Source organism: Rhinolophus sinicus, chromosome X (assembly GCF_036562045.2).
Source record: "Rhinolophus sinicus isolate RSC01 chromosome X, ASM3656204v1, whole genome shotgun sequence".
Classification (NCBI taxonomy): Eukaryota; Metazoa; Chordata; class Mammalia; order Chiroptera; family Rhinolophidae; genus Rhinolophus; species Rhinolophus sinicus.
Genome location: NC_133768.1, coordinates 100,653,867 through 100,675,736, shown reverse-complemented (window position 1 = coordinate 100,675,736; position 21,870 = coordinate 100,653,867). Strand labels below are relative to the sequence as shown.

Here is a 21,870-nt window from a genome sequence, read left to right as displayed (position 1 = left end):
ACTAATGTGTTTTTCTGTGATGTGAAAAAATAAAAATAGGTAAATTGCATGTCAAAAGCAAAATGTCAGGGGTCTGTTTTTTTTACTTATGTTCTAGACTAGATATATATCCATTATAGCCTCTTACACAGTTTCTATTTATATAACCAAAGTTGACGTCCATAATGACTGGCCCTGAATCACTGTTGAGTATTGAATCATCAGAAATCAAATTATTCGCTCTATACAGTGTACTAACGTTGCTTTAAAAATGGGCCATATTCTTTTACATTCGCTTCCCTTTGCATCTGCTATTTCTCTGTCTAGAATATCCTTTCTAACTCTTGTTCAGTCTTTCAGTCTCAGCATAAGCATTATTTTGTCCCCAAAGCTTTTCTTGCTAATCTCAGAACTCTCCCCCAGATGTTTCTTCTCTGTGTTCTCATAGCAGTCCACCTTTATGGCATCATTGTCATAAGTGAAATAAACAAACATTGAGAGTTTTGTTTCTGATTTTGTCTCGTACTGAACTGTGAGGTTGTAGAAGACAGAGGTTGCATCCTATTCATTTCTTTTTTCCCTTGTGCTTTACCCAAGGCCTGGCCCATATTAGGCTTTCTGTTTCCTGAAGATACAAATGGAAACCTTCCTACACAGCAAGTCTGCTCCATTTGACCGTTTTGTTCACCTGTTCGATTGTTTTTGCCCATGAACTCAATACATAGATCATGGAATCACCAAAATTAATGGTCATGGAGAAGTAAAGCCTATTCATTCTTAATATGTAGGAAACAAAAGATACCTGTATCTCTCCTAAACATGAATGTCTTCTATGCTTTACCTCCATTAATGACAAAAAAACATTCTTCTGGAAACATTCATAGTGCTGTTGAGCATTACTGTTCTCTAGAGAATATTAGCATTTACCAACCAGCTGTTTCATGGGAAGAGCTTTAGCAGTTGTTTTGCATTTTGTAGCTAATTGCAGGAACAAAGTGGCTACCAATGCGAAATTTGTTTTTTAAAAGAAAACATTCTCTCCGTAATCAAGTCCACATGGTAAAGACAACATGAAATTACCACTAATCAGCATTGATGAGCCAGGAGACAGATGAAGTGGTAAAGTCTTTACGATTGCTAACTAAGAAGTTGAAACTAAGATGTTACATGTTTCGAGGAAATTTGCAGAATCCAGCGACACAAATGCTGGAGACATAAATGAGATAAGATTTGGCTCAAGGATTAAAAGGAAAAGTTAAGAAGTGCTTTTTAAACATTGGAGAAGCCTAGATAGACAGCTGGAGAGGCTTTTAACATCTATTTCAGTGGTCCTCAATTTTTTTTGCTTGTATTCTCCCTAAAAGGTTAAGAGTATTGAAAAACTGCAGAATCGGTCACATCATGATTTTATATATATTTTATATCTATATGTATATTAATATATATATATATCTTGAGTTAATATATCTTGAGTTAATCGATGCAAAGGACATAATTTTCAGCATATTATATATTATACATGTTAAGTATATTTTCATCACAGCCTTGGAAATTCTCAGTTCATTCAGTTATTGGAAAATGTCCACCATATAATCCCAATAGTTAAACCAGTCCCCTTTGTCACAGCGATCAGCCAACTCATATTGACTTTCTATTTGAAAGACTCTGATTTTAGTATATTCTTTTGTGAGAAGTACGACACTACTGAATTCTAATGTGAAGATAGGTAGATAAGGCACATAGCCTTGCCATGGTTTGTCACTTGGATGAGATCAAGGCACTGCGTCATCAATACTTCTTGCCCGAACACTCTTTGCTTCGCTCTACAAGGAAACTCCTTCAGGAGCATCTGTTTGGGAATTCTTCCTTTGTCGTTTGATACGTGGGAGGATTTTAGTCCCTGAGACAATGCTCCACAGTAAAATTCAGGGTGGTTAAGAGGTCTGTTTCTTTTTTCAAATGGGAAAAGCACATTGTGGAAATGGAGCTGGGAAAGGAGAATCTACAAATGCTGGGTAGATATCCCAGCCTCCTCCCCCTTTGGGACGTCAGATAGGTATCTGAACATGGAAATCTCTTATCTTGTGTACTCCTCTCATACGGCTGGGACAAGTATGACCTACAAAGAACCCTAGAGTCAACGAAGGTGGTAATGCTTGTTAATCAGTGGCAGAGCCAGTAATGGAATGTAGGTATTTTGATTTCCCAGCTAGTGTACTTCCTGCCTTGTGATATGTCATTAATCTGTACTACATTTAAGTGACTGTAGTCTCTTTAGACAGTCACAGTGGAGTTTTGTCATAGAAGAGAAGAGGTCTGACCTTGACATTTCTTCACAGTGAGGTGTTTGTACAGCGAGGACTCAGGAGGGTAGTTGTTTGTATCTGCTCTGACGTAACTTGCAGGTTAAGTGGGTAGAGTTACCACTTAACAAGCCTTCATTCAAATGCCTATAATTTAACAAGCCTGCTCTATAAGTAGTTGGAAAAGACACTTTACCATGGGCCCAAAACCTCTTGGTTGTTATCAATTTTTTGAATAGTTTACCATTTACCTCATTTTGTTTGTCTCCTGGATTAAGTTGCATGGTCTCAATGTTCACACAAACTCTTTTATTTCTGTATCTCAAAGTCTTCTAGAACACTCAGTAATATGGTATGTAAATGTCTTTGAAGTCAAACTGCCTGGATTTAAATATTGGGCCTGCCGACTACTAGCAGTATGACTTTGGACAAAATATCAACTTCTTAAAACGTCCGTTTCCCGTTCTGTAAAATGGGTTTTAAGGAATGAATATAGAAGTCAAGTATACCTGGTGTAATTATAGTAGGTACTCAATAAATGTTAAGCTATTGTTATCATGATTGTTGATTGAAACCATCCAGTAATCTTACCTCAAGAGAATCATGGGAGAAAAAAATTTTTTTGATCAAATAAACAAGAGACTCAGGGGAATGAGTCCCTGGAGACTAAACAGGTCTGAAAGTACATTAAATTCCTCCAGAGGCAAGCTCCAAGGGAGAGAGAGCAGAAAAAAAGGGGATGGACAGTGTTACGGAGGGTTCATGAAGTCACATATGAAATAATAGCTTAGGACAATGCTGTGCAATGGAAATTTCTATGGTTACAAAAATTTTCTATATCTGCACTGTCTGATATGCTAGTCACATGTGTCTTTTGAACACTTGAAATGTGCTACCTCAGTGAGAAAGTGCAATTTTCATTGTATTTAATATTAATTAATTCAAAGTTAAATTTACGTAACCACATATGGCTAGTGCCTACCATGTTGGCCAGTAGAGATTCAACAATTACTCTTAGTGTTTGTCAGACCTTAAGTCCCCTGAAATTGCAGTGAAGGTAAACCTGACTTAAGGATAGTGAGTGCCTTGTGGTTGGTAGCAGAGACTTGGAATTAGGGGTCAGTTCTAACTGGGACCTCCTATGTCCCACTTCCAGCTTTGTCGCGGCTTTTGGCACCACCTTCATCTCTCCCTCTACCTCTGCTCCCCATTCTTACCTTTTCCTCTGCCTTCCCTTGCATGATTCGTCCACATTTCCCTATGGCCGGGCTCCTCAGCCAAATATATTTTGGGACCTGTGCATATGTAGGTAAGTCCTTGCCAATTATTATAAAATGTCACAACTAATTAAGGTCAATATGATATACATGATGCAGTGTATTAAGGCGCCTGTGGTGCAAAGAACCCTTTTCCCACACTATTTTCATATGAAGAGTTTCCCTGTGTCAATTTTGTATTGATTCCATTCGTATATTAAGTGCCATGTTTTCGGAAAATAAGACCTAGCTGGACCATCATCTCTAATGCGTCTTTTGGAGTAAACGTTAATATAATACCCATTATTATATTATATTATATTATATTATATTATATTATATTATATTATATATATTATATTAGTCCTGGTCCTATATTATATTAAAATAAGACTGGCTCTTACATTAATTTTTGCTTGAAAAGATGCATTACAGCTGATGGTCCAGTTAGGTCTTATTTTCCGGGAAACACGGTAGTAGGTCATGGGCAAGGTCATTTAAGATTTTGTGGACTGTCAGCAAAGGTTCCCACTATTTACCAGAGCTAGATACAGATGATATTTCAATACTTTCTTTATCTTATAAAACATATTTTGAAAGCTTAACTAATTCTTCAAAGAAAAGATAAACAATATAAGTCAAGAAAATAAATTATTTTATATTATTTTGGTTGGAAGATGAAGAGTGAGTACCCAGACGACATGAAGTGAGGATGGTGGATACTGTTATCCAGGCAGTGTTTGGAGCCAGTGGTCATGATGTGAACACAAAGTTAGAGACCTTCTGAAACCACCCTTTCTGCGTTTGTAATACCCAGGTTAAAACAATTCTCATTAAGTATTTTGGATTTTGTTAACTGTCCAGTGAGTCAGAGTTCATATCTGAAATGGCTTCAACATTTACTATTGTAAAGATGCTATTTCGGAGAGCACTGACAAACCTCTTTTGTTTGTGGAACCCGTCCATATTAAAATTGTAACTTTCACAGCTTTCTGTGGAGGAAATAGTGACTCTGAGTTCCCCTGCCCCCATTTGACCATGGAGAAGAAGACTATAATTTCAACAGTGTAACCCCAAATGTGATATTTTCACCTTTTTCTTTATACAAAGTGTCATTCTGTCTCTGCTAATTCCCCTCCTTAATCCATTTTCAATGGACGTTTTTCCCCCCTCAGGGAATTCTCACAAGTACTTTTCATTTTCTTTAAAGTAGAGGTAACTGTTGTAAATTGTCACAGATGTTCATAGAGTAAATGTATTCATTAAAACTAATTCTCTTGGAAACTCGTGGGAAAGTGTGTTTTGCTTTGGGATGGCCCCCAGGGGTGAGGAGCTTTTCTGAGTCATGTGTCTGACACAGGTAACACAATGTTGGAATGCCACACTGAAAACAAAACAGTCGCCAGTGAAGTTGCCATGAATGCAAGGCCAGTTTTAGTTTTTTTGTTTTCTACTGAGACTGAGTGAGAAGTATCCAATGAACAGTGGCTCCAAAAATTTAATACGGCGCGTCCCTGGCAGCTCTCTCAAATCCCATTTTCCTATACAGCACGTCTTCCAGTCACGTTTCGTTCAAGATTGTTTTGTTCAGCATTGTTTTATTATAACATTGATGAGATGCTATAGGAACTTAATTTAACTCTTGTTTATATCAATTGGTCTGTGGTAAATTGATTTCATTGTATGTGCTTTGCCTTAAAGTTGCAGAACGTATTGGTGGCGTTTAGTGAGGCCAAACCGCTACCTTCCCAGTATATTCTCCATGTAGCCGCAAGCTTAGCCCCCTGAAGCGTAGCATACTGATGTTGCTCTCTGCTGTTCTGAAACCTCTATGTCCCCTGAATAGATGCAGTGTTTTCCTGTCTCCAAGTCAAGGTCCTTCCCGATTTTGTTCTTTCCCTCATTCCCAGCATTTCTTCTCACTGCTCTCTCCCCTCGGAGCCTCCATTGAACTACATTTTGTCCTTTGTCATCTGCCATGCTTGTTTGCCATCTCCACTTGAGCACACCATTTTTCCTCCAGGGTTCATGTTCTCCTCTGGATCTGTGGGGCAAGGAAGTGTCCATAATCCCAGTTCGAATTTCTACCTCCACCTCGGAACCTTCCATAGCCACAAAATATCCTGAAGGGCTTTTTCTCTGTCTTCCTCTGGCACTTTGGCACTGTGGTATAGTCGAAAAGTTAGGAATCAGAAACCCCGGGTTTGAATCCCAGCTCTGCCATTAGCTAGGTGTGAGATCTTGGATGAGACATTTAACCTCACTTTCTGAGTCTGTGCCTTCGTCTGGAAAGTGGAGATAATAATGCCTTCCCTGCACAGGGGTGCTGTGAGCTCCAAAGGAGATAATGCTCCTGAGAGCTCTCGGTAATACAATGAAATGCCATGAACACAGGCAGTATTGTTCCTTTTATTATTGGGCCTCCATTGAAAAATCAGCCAAGGCTGCTTGGAAGCAATCATTGTGAAAGATGTAGAGGGAACTAGTTTGTCTGCAAGTCTGTGGGCATGATCATCCAAGCGTCCCAGAAACTGCAGGATTTCAGACTCCAAACTTTACTTTCCAGACTGTCTCAGGCACCAGAAGAGGCATGGAAATCTTTCATCATACTGCATATTCTGATTTAGGCTTTGAAGGTCAGTGTGGCTGTAATCACAGCACTTGTTTGCACTAGATAGTGAGTTCTGTGAGGACAGGGATTGCGTCTGATTTAGCTCCGTGTCTTCTAGATTTAGTTCTTCTATGGTGCTTAGCACCATGATGATGTTGGAACATAGGATATGCTCCTTATCACGGTCTCCTTTAGTGAACTATGTGCCGCGTGCTAAATGCATCCGATGTAGTAACACGTGTACCTGAAATTCTAGCTGTTAGAGTCCAAAACCCACATTGTGCCAGTCCGATATACTGTTAGACTTCTCACTTTCCCTATTTTTCCTACAGAGTTGAGAAGTTCTCCTAACCTTCATTCAATATTCAAGAGTTGAAGACTTAGAAGTAGAGAGGGAAGTAATGACTCAGTGAAAAGGGTGTTGAGAGGTGAGAAGAGGTCTCAGCCTAAGGACTTGGCAGAACTGTAGAAATGGCGCTTCTGCAGGGTGGCAGCCTTGCCTGAGCCCTTGTTCTCAGGGTCAGGGCATCCTAAGCATCCTGAATTATAAAGTGACCCAAGTGGCACTACCCAGAGCAAGGCATAATCTATTCCATTCTTGCTGTTTTAACCAATTCATCATGTACCCAGGAACTGATACTGATAGTAAAGAGATAGGGGCAGCCCGGTTCTGTTAATGCCATATTTTTTCAGCTTCTTATGTTTTTCCCAACTTTTCACTCTTCTATCTTGTCCAATTCTGGATTCACCCAGCTCCGGGCCTCTTACCCCTAGTATACTTTCCAGCCCTGAAATCACCTATTGATGTGGCTTTGATACTCAGGAAGAAACTGTAGGCTCAGTCTTCAGATTTCCCTCTGGGTCTGTCCAATTCAGATTGCTCCAGCACTGAACTGGACCATTGGCCCATGTGACTGTCTCTTTTGTCCCCCCAGTGAGGCCAAGGTCATTCCTGTACGGAAATTGGCACTCCCTGGGTTTGGTGACCATTTTGGACTCTATATCCTACAAGCAGTCAATGATCTGGTTGAGTTTTCCTTTCCCCTTTCACATGCTGTCCTGCTCTCATGGGCTATCGTAGGATATGCAGTCGTGTCCCTCTGGTCCACTGTGTTAGCCTGAGACCAGGAATTGCTTTGTGAATAAGCTCCAGCGTTATAGATAATGTCCATGCTTTAACTCTGGTGGTTTCTTCTACTTCCTATTCGAGTCTTTCATCCAGTTATTCACAGAGGAGACATTTACTGAACACATACCTTTCAGTTGGTATAATCGTATATGTCTCATATATTTGTCTTATCTGTACATGGAAAATAGAATCTCTTTGAAGGAAGGATCTTCATGAAGTAAAAATAAACCACCCAACTGATTCATGTAATCATGTTAATGTGCTCAAGATACTACTGAAACACTTCACATTTATTGAACACTTCCTGTGCAGTAGGCTCTGAGTGAAGTGCTTTCCAGGTAATATTTTACTGACTTCCAAAAATAACCCTATGAAGTAGGTACTGGTGTTCCCATTTTACAGATGAGGAAACTGAGGTCTGGAGAGGATAAGTAACTTGGCAGGAGCCATGCAGCTAATGAGTACCAGAGCAAGGAGTTAAATCTATCTCTGTTTGATCTCAGGGCCCGTGGCGATACTCTGTCCTCTGTCTTGCCAGGGAACACTGGCATGAAGGGCAGCTGTGGTCAGTTCTACCTAAACTTGCTTGTACTGTGTTGCATTACTGAGAAACTCTCCATTTTTGAAGTCCAGCAGAAAACTTCATTCTGAACCCACTGAATGTTAAACAGCCGAGCCCAGATTTTTGAATTCTATTCTTAATTCCGTTGCCGGTGAGTTTGCTAAAAGATGAAAGAATTAGTGTTGCTGTTTTGCGTTCATTACTTAAGCATCTAAGTGTAATATTTATCTAAGTTTTCTCAACTGTAGTACCTAAAAACGTTTTTCTCTTTGCCGTATGTGAAAATAGAGTTGATTCCTGCAAAAAGTGCGAATAATGGGTTGGAACTTAAAGAAATCTGAAAGCCTGGATGAAAACCCAAGAAGATAAAGGTCAGTGTAGAAGTGATATTCCGTCAACTCCCAAGTGCACTGGGCACAAGCAGGTATCATGGGCCCACTTGATGCTTTGTGGGAACAGAAATTCTCCTGAAGGTGTATTTGGTAGAAATGGCAACACTCTTGAACTAGAAGCAGGGCGGCAAACTCTGGGTCAAAGACTTTCAATGAAGGCTGTTTTTAGGAGTGTCTGAATTGTCAGTTTCTGTGACCCACCAAACCCCAAACAGAGGGACATGTTTTTCTTCTTGTTCTCCCCCACCTGTCTCATTGAGGGGAACAGTACGGCAGAGTAGACATAACATTGGCTATGGGCAGAAAGAACAGGTGTACCCTAGCTGTGCCCCTTACTAACTGCCTGAGTCTCTGTAAAATGGGGCTTGAGGCCCATCCTACTTCCCTATCTCCATTAAATTCTTTGAAAAAATACTTAATGAGTTGCAACCATGTGCCATGCATTGTGCTAGTAAGTATGGATATAATCAGGAACAAAACACTCTCTCTGCCCTCATGAGTGTCGAAATTTAACAGATTTTGAAGATTAAATGAGACTGATGGATATGTAGTGGCCAGCGCGTAGCTAGTGCTCACAGAGTATGGATTTCCTTCCCTTCTCTCCGTTTTGGCATTGTAGCATTAGTTGTCCTTGATGCAGGCATGCACACATACGCGTGCACTCAGATCTCCGTGACTTTGCTTTATTTTAGATCAAGATTGTTGCCATTCTAATATACAGCCCTTATGGCAGTTGAGTGAGCCAGTCAAAAATGGGCTTGACTGATTTGCTTGAGTGACTTGCCTGTCAAGAAGGAGGATTGATGTATGAATATAGCCACTGAATCAAGTAGCTTTCGCAGTTTCCATTGGTGTTCGAATTTCAAACTTCATTTCCTGCTGCTGGGTATACATGAGAAGAAGTGGCAAGCTATCAGTTTTCCAGTGAGGTGTAGTGATGTACTAATTAAAAGGCATCCCTAATACATTGCGTTTTGGGTTCAGAAGTCCGTGCTCTTACAAGAAAATGACACTGGTAATGAAAAACACACTGCGTTATCTTCTGACAAGTTTCCCCAATATGACACCTCGCAAACTCATTTTATTTGGCAGGCTTTATCCAAGTTATCTTACTGTATTGCGATTGTATGCTCTAATTGATACCCTCCTCCATACACTGCTCTGCCCCGTGTATTTCAAATCTTTGTGACACCACCACAGAAGTCAGAAACCTGGAAGTCAGCCCAGGAGTTTCATTCTCTGTCAGCCACCCTCCCCCATATCTGTCCCATCACCAATTTCTCTTGAGTTCTCTCCTTAACTAGCTCTCCTGTCTGTCCCCACTGGCACTACCTTAGTTCATGCTGCCGTTATCTCAGCCATTGGTGCTGGCGGTAACCTCAAGATACCGCTTTACCTCCAGTCAACCTCCCTCCTCCCCCTTTGCCACCTCCCTCCACCCTTACTTGAGAATACATTTTCTAACACACTTTACCATGTCACTTTCCTTTTCAGAATCTTTCAGTGGCTCCCTATTGCCTATAGAGAATAAAGCCCAGACTTCTTTGAATGATATACAAAACTGTGCCCAGTTTCTTCCCTCTCCCTCCAGTTTCCAACTCTCATCATCCCTGTTTATTTCCCGGTCTTCCCAACTAGTGGGGGAAACAAATAATAAGCACATGCATTATTTTTACAACTTTGGTATCTTCTCATATACCCTTTCTTATGCCTAAAGAAACTTCCTTGCCCTCTGTCTAGATATTGCCTACTTCCCTTTAAGCAATCAGTTTTTAAGCATTTCGGCTAAGCTTTCCTCTTTTCTCTGTACTCTGGCATCCTTTCGGTATAGCATCTTTTTTGCTGTTGTATCTCATTGTTTACCTGCCATCCTCAGCCCTCACCATGTTCTCTACTTAATGGGATAATCTTTTTCTGCTTTGTCTCCACATTACCCAGAACTGCACTAGCACTTAATCAGGATTTAGAAAAGGTGTTTCAGTCCATGATAAAATGAAAGGAGAGAGGGAAGGAGGGAGGGATCGAAGGAGGGAGGAAAGAAATGAAAGGATGGAGGAAGGAAGGAAGGAAGGAAGGAAGGTGAGAAGGAAACAAGGAAGGAAGGAAGGGAAGAAAACAATTTATTTCCATTTCTTCTTGTCTTGTAAAAGTTTTAACTAGTTTTGAATTATAAACTGGTAGGATTGCATCGTCAAGAAAATGCCCTTGAATTTTATAACTGATAACATTTTCTAAAAAGTGTGGAAGAAATGAAATTCCACCTTGTGATTTGGTTTATAAGTCAGTGTCTTAACAACTTTATGTTAAACTAAGAAATTACATAAAATCTCCCTCACACACAGTTTAATTCGTCTTTGCCTTCATAGCCTCTTGCTGTGGAATAGTGTAAACTTTCAAGAAGTGGAAAAGCAGAAATCACAAAGAAATCTGAGGTACTAGACACATCAAAAAAATTTTTTGACATCCTTTATCAAAACACCAAACATGAAAACAGCTCTTTACTGCCTCATTTTGTTAGTTATGAATATTAAAGAGACTTCTGGTGTTTAAGAGTGTCTGCAGTCCTGATTTCATGGGTGTGTGATCCATTCTTGGTTTAATGCTATGCTCTTACCGTCTTGAAATTTTTAATGTTTGAACCAGGGACACGCTGCTTTTTTATTTCGCACTGAGCGCCACAAATTAGGTACCCAGTCGTGAGTCTTCTCAAATCATTCTAGAACCACCGTGCTCCCCATGGTACTTTTTACATCAGGTCCATTTGTATGATTGTTGGTGAAAGAATGCAGGAGACCACCTGTTCAGTAAAATTGGACTTAAAGGGTGATGCAGAGGACACCTCCGTGTTCCATACCTTGCACTATGTACCATTTATCCTAGCTGTAATTTAAAAAATGTTTTCTAACTTCATCCTGTGTTCCAAGCAATGTACTACTATGCGGTGGAGATGAAGTGGTGAGCAGTTGATGCCGCCTCGGCTCTAAAGGAGGTGTAGATTCAAGGGAGTAGATTACAGTACAATGCGGTGGTGATTCTAGAAGGCCGCAGGAGAACAGAGCAGAGGCCGCTAATACAGCCTGAAAATGGAGTTACGGAAGCCTTCTGAAGGGAACTCCCATCCAAATGGTGAGCTGGGCAAAGAAAACAGGTAGTGGTGAGAAGGATGGCCTGGGAAGGGCATTGAAATCAAGGGAACGGAGTCCTCCCTTGCTGTTCTTTCCTCGGTAGGCCAAAGACTTGACCTGCAGTGGAAATTCATCAGGTTAGGGGTCAGCTGTGGGTGGCCTCTGTTTGGGAGAATTACAGCTGTGCTAAGCCGTGGACAGTTGTGCTTGCCTCCTTGGTTGGGTGGAACTACACATATTGTTTGATGTCTTCGATATTCTATGCCAGATGAAAATTGAAAGTATCCACTGTGTCCCTTATCTGTAAGGCACAGGATCCATCCTCTGGATATTTAGAAAGTTCCAGATTTCAGATAGACCCAGATTCTACTCAAGTTTGTGAGCCCTTAAAAAGCCAGGTATCAGCTTGCAGGCCACAGGAAAAAAGCTGGTGGGCCTGATTCGGTCCTTGGGGCCATCGTTGGCTGATTTCTGATCTAGACATGAGCTTTGTCAGACCCCAGATCCTTTGTTTGCACTTGCTGTTTGCCTGCCTAGAAACGTCTCCCTCAACCCCACTTCTGTTGTAGGTCTGTCCTTACCCTCAGTGAAACCCTCTTGTCCTACAGATTCGGGTGGAACTGAATTCACTACCGCTGTATGTCTGTGGGGCGTCCTTGTATCTTCTCTATCATGTCATTACTCATTTGTCGAGGACATTATCTACTTACAAGAAAACTTAGTGAAGGTAAGGTCTATAGTTGTATTTTTGAAAAATTGGAACAGTTCAGTCCAAGCGGGTCGCCCACTGCCTGGCTGAGAGTAGCTGCTCCACACATATTTGTTGGTCATATGTATGTCCGAGTGCATTGTCATTATCCCAGATTTACAGGTGAGGAAAATGAGGCATACCTTCCTGATCCTGACCAGAGTCTAAGTGCTTGACCTGTAGTAACTTTCCAGTTAACCACACTCCTTTTGAAAACATTTGAGACATTCAAAGGGCATGTTTGGAAATGGGACAAATAAGACAAGTTAAATAGGGTGTCGTATAAGCAAAACACCCAACTATGAAGATTCTATTTGCTTTGCTTTCTCCTTATTCCCATGGGGTATGCAGTACAATAAGGGAGGTCAGATAACTGCATAGAAATTTACTCCTAGTGATCTAGGGTAGTATGCAGCAAATACCAAACGGGTTTGTGCACATGTGCGCTGCTGTGGTGATGTGAGTGCACAGAGAAGGTCAGGGTCAGAGGCATGCACTAAGCCCAGCCATGGGACTCACCTGGGCTATGTCACTCCAGGAAGGTATTTCACGGCGATTGGCTAGCCCATGCTAAGGGAGCAATTACCTCTAAGCAGGTGTGTAGGATCACTCGTGAATTCTTCCCCTCGTAATTTGGTCCCCAAGCTGCCACATACCAGTCTGTCACTGCAGGAATGCTAAGCCAGGAGACCGGCTCTAGCAGATGCCCCGAAATTTAGATTAGGAGTTTCCTGACTCATGGAAAAGGAGTCTGGGGGCTTGAGAGGGTTTCATGTTCCTATCAGTGAGCGATCTGAGACATTCTCTTAACCATCAAGATGTGTTTATTGAGTGCCTACTATGTACCCATAAAGTAAAATGAGTTCAATTTCCGGCAGCTGAACTTTGAAGTCCCATCTGTTTCCTTTGTTTTGAGTTGAAGATAAATTGGATCAAGAGGTGAAAACTGAATCTATTTCTGTGGCTGCTCATTTTTCATCCACCTTTTCGCTAAATAGTACCCAACAGCTGTGCAAAGCCTTTCTGAATGCCATGAACTCACTTGTGCATTTTGATACTGTATTATGGAAGTATTAATTGTTTCTCCTCACTACAAAACTTTCTAATTAGCTTGAACAAATGTTCCCAGCCTCCTCTTTGAAGAGACTCTGTGTGTCTTGTAGTGATTTCTCATTCTGATGTACTAGATTAGAAAGGACCTGATCTCTCTCTTGCTCTCCTTTTCATTTCTGTTTTTTATAGTTGAGTATAGTTGACATGCAATATTAGTGGTTTCAGGGTTAGAACATAGTGATTAGACATTGATGTACGTTACAAAATGATCATCGCAGTAAGTCTAGTACCCATCTGTCACCATACACATTTATTACAATATTATTGACTATATTTTCTATGCTGTACATTCCATCCCCATGACTCACAGGCAACCCCCGTATAACACGGCCCTTCTATAACATGGTTCGAGAATTGGGGGAAACCCTCCTACAACACGGCATCCAAGAACACGGTTTCACTCTAACACAGTTTGAGAATTGGAGAAATCCCCAAACAACTCAGAGCGTAATAAGAGCTTTTAAGAGCAAAAGATAGCTCATTTGAAATTAGGGAAATCCCTGAATAACATGGAACGTCATAAAAGCTTTTAAGAGGAAAATATATCTCATTTGAAATTTTTCATTGGAGCGTGGATATCATATCAGATTTGACTGCAGAATTTTAAAATTTACTAGAATTTGAAATCCATTTTGTTCGTGGAATATTAAGTTCAGAGTATATCTTCATATCTTGTCAAAAAAAAAAAAAAATGCCCTTGGTTAATGGTGCTTAGTAGTGATGACGAAGAAATCCTTATTTAATACCTATGAATCTTTTATACTTTTGGTGAAAATTGCTTTAATAATGATATTTCTCTTAATTATAAAAATATAATAATATGTTTTCTTAATTTTTGGAATCTAACCCCCTTTTTTGTACTAGTTCTTTGTTTCGTGTCAGATGGATTCGCATAACGGCAGTTTTTAGGAACCTAACAACCATGTTATTTGGGGGTTACCTGTATTTATTTTATAACTAGCACTTTTTACTTTTTAAAATTATTTATTTACTTATTTATTTTATAAGTAGCACTTTTGCTTCACCTATTTAGCTGATCTCCCACCCCATCCCTTCTGGCAACAATCAATTTGTTCTTTGTGCCTAGAAGTCTGTTTCTGTTTTCTTTTAGATTTCACATATCAGTGAGATCATATGGTATTTGTCTGTCTCAGTCTGACTTATTTCACTTACCCTAATACCCTCTAGGTCCATCCATGTTGCTACAAATGGTAATATTTCATTCTTTTTTATGGCTGCGTAATACTCCATTGTATAAATGTACCAATTCTTCTTTATCCAGTCGTCTATTGATGGGCACTTAGGTTGCTTCGTATCTTGACTACTGTAAACAATACTGTAATGAACATAGGAGTGCATATAGCTTTTCAAATTTGTGATTTTGTTCTCCTTGGATAAATACCCGGAAGTAGTATTGGTGGATTGTATGGTAGTTCTATTTTTAATTTTTGGAGGAACCTCCATGCTGTTTCCCATAGTGGCTGCACCAATCTGCAATCCCACTAACAGTGCACGAGGGTTCTCTTTTCTCCACATCCTTGCTGACACTTGGTATTTGTTGTCTTTTTGACAATACCCATTCTGACAGGGGTGAGGTTATACTTCACTGGATATTTGATTTGCATTTCTCTGATGATTAATGATGTTCATTATCTTTTCATATGTGTTTTGGCCATCTGTATGTCCTCTTTGGACAAATGCCTATTCAGGTCCTCTGCCCATTTTTTGATCAGACTGTTTATTGATTGATTGATATTGAATTGTATGAGTTTTTAAAAATACACTTTTGATACTAACCCCTTATCAGATATACCATGTGCAAATATCTTCTTCTGTCTTTAGTAGGTTGCCTTTTCATTTTGTTGATGGTTTCTTTTGCTGCACAAAAGCTGTGTAGTTTGATGTAGTCCCATTTGTTTATTTTTGCTTATGTTGCCTTGCCTGAGGAGAGCTATTAAAAAAACATATTCTTAACACTGTTGTCAAAGCGTTTACTGCCTATACTTTATTCTAACAGTTTTATGGTTTCAGGTCTTACATTTAACTCTTAAATCCATTTTGAATTTATATTTGTATATGGTGTAAGAAAGTGTTTCAGTTTCATTCTTTGACATGTAGCTGTCCATTTGTCTCAGCATCTTTTATTAAAGAGACTGTCTTTTCCCCATTGTATATTCTTTACTCCTTTGTTGTAGATTAATTGACCATATGGCATTGGTGTATTTATGGGCTCTCTATTCTGTTTCATTGATTCTCATGTCTATTTTATACTTGTTCCATAGTGTTTTGATTACTATAGCTTTATATTATAATTTGAATTCAGGAAGAGTGATACCTACATCTTTATTGTTCTTTCTCAAGATTTCTTTGTCCATTTAATGTCTTTAGTGGTGCCATTAATTTAGGATTATTTGTTTTGTTTCTGTGAAAAATGCCGTTGGTATTCGATCAGGATCACACTGATTCTGTAGATTGCTTTGGGTAGTATGGACATTTAAACAATATTAATTGTTCTCCATCCATGAACATGGTATATGTTTACATTTATTTGTGATATCTTCAGTTTGTTTCATCAATGATATTAGAGTATAGGTCTTTCATCTCCTTGGCTAAATTTGTTCCTAGGTATTTTATTTTTTTGATGCAGTTATAAATGATAGTATTTTCTTTCTATTTCTGACAGTTTGTATTAGTATATAGAAATGGAGCAGATGTCTGAATTTTAATTTTGTATCCTGCAACTTTACTGAATTCATTGATTTTTGTAGTTTTTTTTGGTGGAATTTTCTATATATTGTATCATGCCATCTGTAAGTAGTGTCAGTTTTACATCTTTCTTTCCAGTCTGGATACATTTTATTTATTTTTTCTTTCCTGATTGCTGCGGCTAGGACTTCTAATACTACGTTGACTCAAAGTGTCGAGAGTGAACATCCTTGTCTTATTCCTGATCTTAGAGTAAAAGCTTTTAGCTTTTTACTGTTGAGTATTTTAGCAGTGGGTTGGTTATATATTCTTTGATTATTTATTATGTTGAGGTCTGTTCCCTCTATTACCACTTTTTTTAGAATTTTTAAAAAAATAAATGGATGTTGCATTTTTAAAGTGCTTTTCCTGCATCTGTTGGATGATCGTATGATTTTCATCTTGTGTTTTGTGAATGTGGTGTATCACCTTGATTAATTTGTGGTTCTGCAGAACGCAGTTGGAAACCCTGTGATCTAGTCCCATCCCTTCATTCCTTGAATGAGAATACCGATTCAAAGTAAGCAGAAATGGTTAACACAAGTTTATGCATTTAGTCAGTGGCAGAGCAGAGAGTGGAACTCAAGTCCCTGACCTCTAGGGCAGAGCCCATGACATTTCTCTTTTCTTATTGCAATAGTCCTACCATGTTTCCCCGAAAATAAGACCTAGTCGGACAATCAGCTCTCATACGTCTTTTGGAGCAAAACCTAATATAAGACCCAGTCTTATTTTACTATAATATAAGACCGGGTGTGATATGATGTGATGTGATATGATACCAGGTGTAATGTAATATAATGTAATATAAGTCTGAGTCTTTTATTAATTTTTGCTCCAAAAGACGCACTAGAGCTGATTGTCTGGCTAGGTCTTATTTTCAGGGAAACAGGGTACCACCCCTACCACATTAGCTTCACAAAAGGCACCTGGATGCACACAGTTTAAGCCATAAGAATATATAATCACCATTATTTCAACAGCATGAAATAGAAAATAAATCTGACTTGTGTGTTGTACTTCCATTAAAGCCATCTTCATTTTTTCTTATTTCTGTTGGTTCTCTTGTCTGTATCCATTTTATAGTATATACTTTATTAGAACGTACTCCACAGTCAAAAGCATTCCCTTTGTCCTCCACAAAGTGCCATTCTGTTGGCTTTCCACAAACACTGTGCCATAATGTTTAAAGAAGTGGCAGCTGGCCTTGGCCCTGGCATCATGCCTGCTTGGATGCAGGCCACTAGCTAGAGAACCCAGGCTATTATTGGGCTGGTCTCCACCCCAATCTTCCAACCTATTTTGTCACTGTCAAGAAACCTGACTGAGCCACAGCTGCAGTCTCTGAAGTTGTTATGGACCTGAATATGGGTAAGCCAAGCTAAGTCTGTCCTGAGCTCCTTTTGCTGTATGTTGGTCCAAGATGAGGACAACTACCTCTGGGAGCTAGAGTGGAGAGAGAGAAATTCAAGAAAGCAAAAGGCAGTTCACAAACACCTTTACTGGGGTTAGGTTCAAGATGGTCTCTACACTTCCCGAGTTGAAGATCAATATTTCTTTCAGTGGAACTTCTCTGTGTATCAGAAGTAAAGATAGCTCGTCTGCCAGGTCAGCGACCCGCTTACACATAACTTCAGCCTATCCAGTGTATTGGAAACTAGTGGAAGATCGCCAGGCCAGAGTTCCAGGATAGTCGCACGGTGCAGTGGTTTAGAGCAGCACACACGTTGGTGCAGTCAGATAAGATTTGAATCATGGCTTTTCCACTTACTGTCTGTCTGGTCATGGGCAAGTTAACTCGTTTTTGTCGGGCCTCAATTCTCTCGTCTATCAAAATGGAGAAAAGGTCCAAATTAGAAGGTCTTGAGGAGTAAAAGAGAGACACAGCACCAAACTTGTGATATCTTCATCAGAAACTGAAAGCAGACTTTGTATTCTGAATGCTGTATTCAGCACCAGTTATCTGTGTCCCTAGTGCATCGGGAGAATGCAGTCAGTGTGGCAGGGCACTGGTATCAGAGCACTGGTTTAGCCACTATTATGTGAAGCATGATTTGGTGTCCTCTTCTGTTTGGTCTGAGTTTCCCTATCAGGGACGGCAGTGTTTGACCTTGAGCAGTTATTCTGTATGTTGATCTCGGATTTGAGTATATAAAAATCATTTTAGGAGTCCTTTTCTTTTCTTTTCTTTTCTTTTCTTTTTTTTTTGTCCTTCAGATGCGTAAGTGCCCCTCCAAGACAGTCTGATTGAACATATCTAGAGTATGGTCACAGATCTATAGTATATTTCAAGTCCCTCAGGTCATTCTGATACATCGTCTGCTGTGGGGGACCAGTGCTTTAGGGGAGCATAAAGATTCTCCCTTCCCTGACTTTGTTTAGTGTTAGATTTTCTTACTTTCACACAACTCTGTCCCCATTAATGAGGCTCACCTCTCAAACATGGTGATTTACACACAGAAAACCATAGAGTTTACAGTTTCAATAGAGGACCTCAAAGATGAGATTTTTTTCCCATGAAGAATATTTTTTTCCCCGGCGTTAGTGGCTTGATGTTAGATTCCAGGGGATGTGATATTAGAACAGGATGAACTTTTAGGAATCTGCTTCCTATTGGCTTCTATAGATGATCACTGAGATCATTTCAAAAATGCTTTTTTCTATTTTACGACTGCAGCTGAAGTAATGAAGTTTAACAATGCATGTAATCGAGTAGAGTTATCTCAGGGTAGCTCATAATTATAGCTAGAGAGCACCTTCTAAATGTCAGTTGCTTCCTATATTTCTGTAATCCTTATAAGTCTTCAAATAGTCATTCATATTTTTCCCAATTTTAAAAGAGATGAAGCTTTTTAGGGGTAAAGTGACTTACCTATGGCCACACAAATGATAAGTGATCTTCGTTTGCTGAGTAGGAATGAGCATGATCTTGTGAAAATGCAAGTTGAGTCACCGTATTTCCTCTCTTAAAATCCTTCACTTACTTATTTTGTTACCCTTAGCCAAATAACTCTGTGAGGGCATTGTCTTTTATCTATTTTGGTCACTGCTGTATCCCCAGCAATGAGAAGAGTACCTGACATATATAACAAGGCTCGATAAATACATAGTTGTGGAATATGTTACATAATGGAAACTGTCGGATTTCAAAGCTCACTTTTCAGTAATTGTTACACACATGTGCATGCATACACACACAGAGAGACATCTTTGACGAAGGTTAAATTGACACACAAAGAAATGTACCCATATTTAGTGTACAGTTTCATGACTTTGACAAATGCTTACACCTTTGTAACATTTCCGTCACCCTAGGAGCTTCCCTTTTACCCCTTCCCAGTCATCTTCTGCACCCACTCTGGCGTCAAAGGCTTTTCTGTTCATATGTTCATCATAGGTTGGTTTTATCTTTTCTAGAATTTCATATAGATGGAATTATTCATTATGACGTCCCTTGCGTCTAGTTTTTTTTCACTCAGTATGATGATTTCCAATCTGCCCATGTTCTTATGTATAGCAGTCATTCATTTTTATCATTCAGTACCATTCCAGTGTTCCAATCTGCCCATGTTCTTATGTATAGCAGTCGTTCATTTTTATCATTCAGTACCATTCCAGTGTATGAATACACCCCAGATTGTTCATCATTCTCCTGTTGACGGACATTGGGGTAGTTTTCAGTTTTGGGCCATTACGGAGAAAGGGGCCATGAGCGTGTGTGTTCAGGTCTTTTTGTAGACAGATGTTTTCATTTCCCTTCGGTATTTATCTAAATATGGATTTCCTAGATGATATGGAAAGCACCAAACATATTTCCAAATAGACTGCCACTAGCTGTGTATCAGAGTTGTGGGTGGTCTGCATCCAACACGTAGATATTTGCAATATTTGTAAATTTTCCCATTCTAACAGGTGTGTTGTGGTATCATTATGGTTTCAATGTGTTATTTCTGTGATGTGTCCCTGGTGAGCTTTGTTTCATGTCCCTTTGGCCATTCATCTATCTTCCTTTTTACATGCCTGTGAAAGTCTTTAGCTTTTTGTTTGTTTGCTTTGCTTGTTTATATTCTTATTATTGGTTGTAGGAGTTATTTATACATCTTATATCTGGATATAAGTTCTGTGTCATATATATGTTTTGTGAATATTTTTTCCCGGACTATGGCCTGCTTATGCTTTTTCTGCTACTTTGATGTACAGGATCTTTTAATTTTGACGAAGTCTAATTTATCGATTTTTTTTCTTTTATGGTTTATGTTTTCTGTGTCTATGAAATATTTGCCAACCCCAAAGCTGTAAAGATGTTCTTCTGCCATGTATTTTAAAATCTCCCCTTTAATCACTATGAAATAAACCCTCTTATTGACCTCATTTTTTCTGTGGATGCATTAGTTCATCAGATAATTTTTATCCGAGTGAGCTGATGGGAGGCAGTAGACTGCAGAATTCAACAGGATGGCTTTGATCTTCTACAGGTCTGAATTCATATCCTGGCTTCAATACTTTCCAGCAGTGTTTCCTTGGCCAAGTTACTTGATCTTTTTGTGTGTCAGTTCTTTCATTTGTATAAAAGGGATAATACCACATGCTTGTCTCAAGTATTAAATTACAAGTAGTAAATGAACCATGTTATGAGCACTTCTTGGCACAGGGCACAATACATAGTAAGCCCTCAAGAAATGGTATCTGCTGTAGATACAATAATTTTCCTTCATATTATACCGGTCTCACCAAGAGCTCTTAATGCTAGAGGCTCATAAATGGAGAGTTGCCTCTTTTTTCCTTGCCAGACTTCAAACAGAATCATTGAACAGAGATGACCCACGAAGAAGAGACAGGCTATAGTTAGAGACATAGTTTTTTCCCCCCTTTTTTTTAGTTCTCTATGTAAAAATCTGAAATCACATCTTTATAGTTTCAATTAATGCTAATTACAGAATCTCTCAGCATAGACATGACAGATATGATTGTACAACTTCCTGGCATACAGGACAATTTTGTAGAAAAGTGAAATTGTATGAAAGAACACATGTAATGCTTTTCTAGAACTGCAGCATGATGGCTTAATAGTGGTGTAATGCACATGTGCAGAAGGTTTTGAAGTCAGTGTTGTACAGTGAAAAGAGCAGAGACTTCGAGATGAAAGAAACATGGTACTAGAATTCTTGGACATATTACTTGATTGTTATGAGCCTTATTTTTATCATCTCTAAAATGGAGTTTAAATAAGTACTGGCGAATATTATTTGAGTGTTACATAGAATATGAGTACACAATCTAGCATATAGTAGGCCCTCAAAAATGGTACTCCTATTTTTAATGAATTGTATCATTACTTTTATACGTAATAGCAAACGAAATTCAGATACCGAATTTCTAGTGTCGCATCCTGAAAGAGGAAAATAATTTGTTTTGATGTATTTCTCTTTTGTGTTAGGATATTATAGTTTCAAAATGTATCTGTTTGATATGTGAGGCTGACTGCAGATCAGTCATTGACCCAGTGGGTTCCTGAATCACAGAGGAGTATTTCTGGCTAGGTGACACATCTGAATGATGGAAACTTGTGTTCTATTGATTCTGTGTAATGGAGAAGAATGTGGGGTTTACTCCATACATTTTCCCCTTTCACACCTTCCTTTCACAACATCTTCCTGTTGTGGTAGGGAGAGGAAAGAGAGGATTGTGGTTATAAATTGATTTCTGTTACTGCTATTCCTATTGCTTTCAGAGTGAATACACAGACCATAGCCTGAAAAACTATTGGATGAGCATTCTTTCTTCCTTTTGAAGGCATCAAAGTAATTAATGAAGCGTTTGGAGCTGTATCTGCTGAAGTTCTCCCCAAGGGGTTCACTCCTGGCCCTTCATGCTCTGGTCTCAACCTCCCTTTGTTGTCTTACCTCT

At 39.3% G+C, this 21,870-nt stretch overlaps 1 protein-coding gene across 4 annotated transcripts in view; it reads left to right on the top strand.

The window, feature by feature from the left end:
• Positions 1–21,870, top strand: part of FGF13 (fibroblast growth factor 13) — a 514,926-nt gene that overhangs the window by 202,011 nt on the left and 291,045 nt on the right. The window lies entirely within an intron of this gene.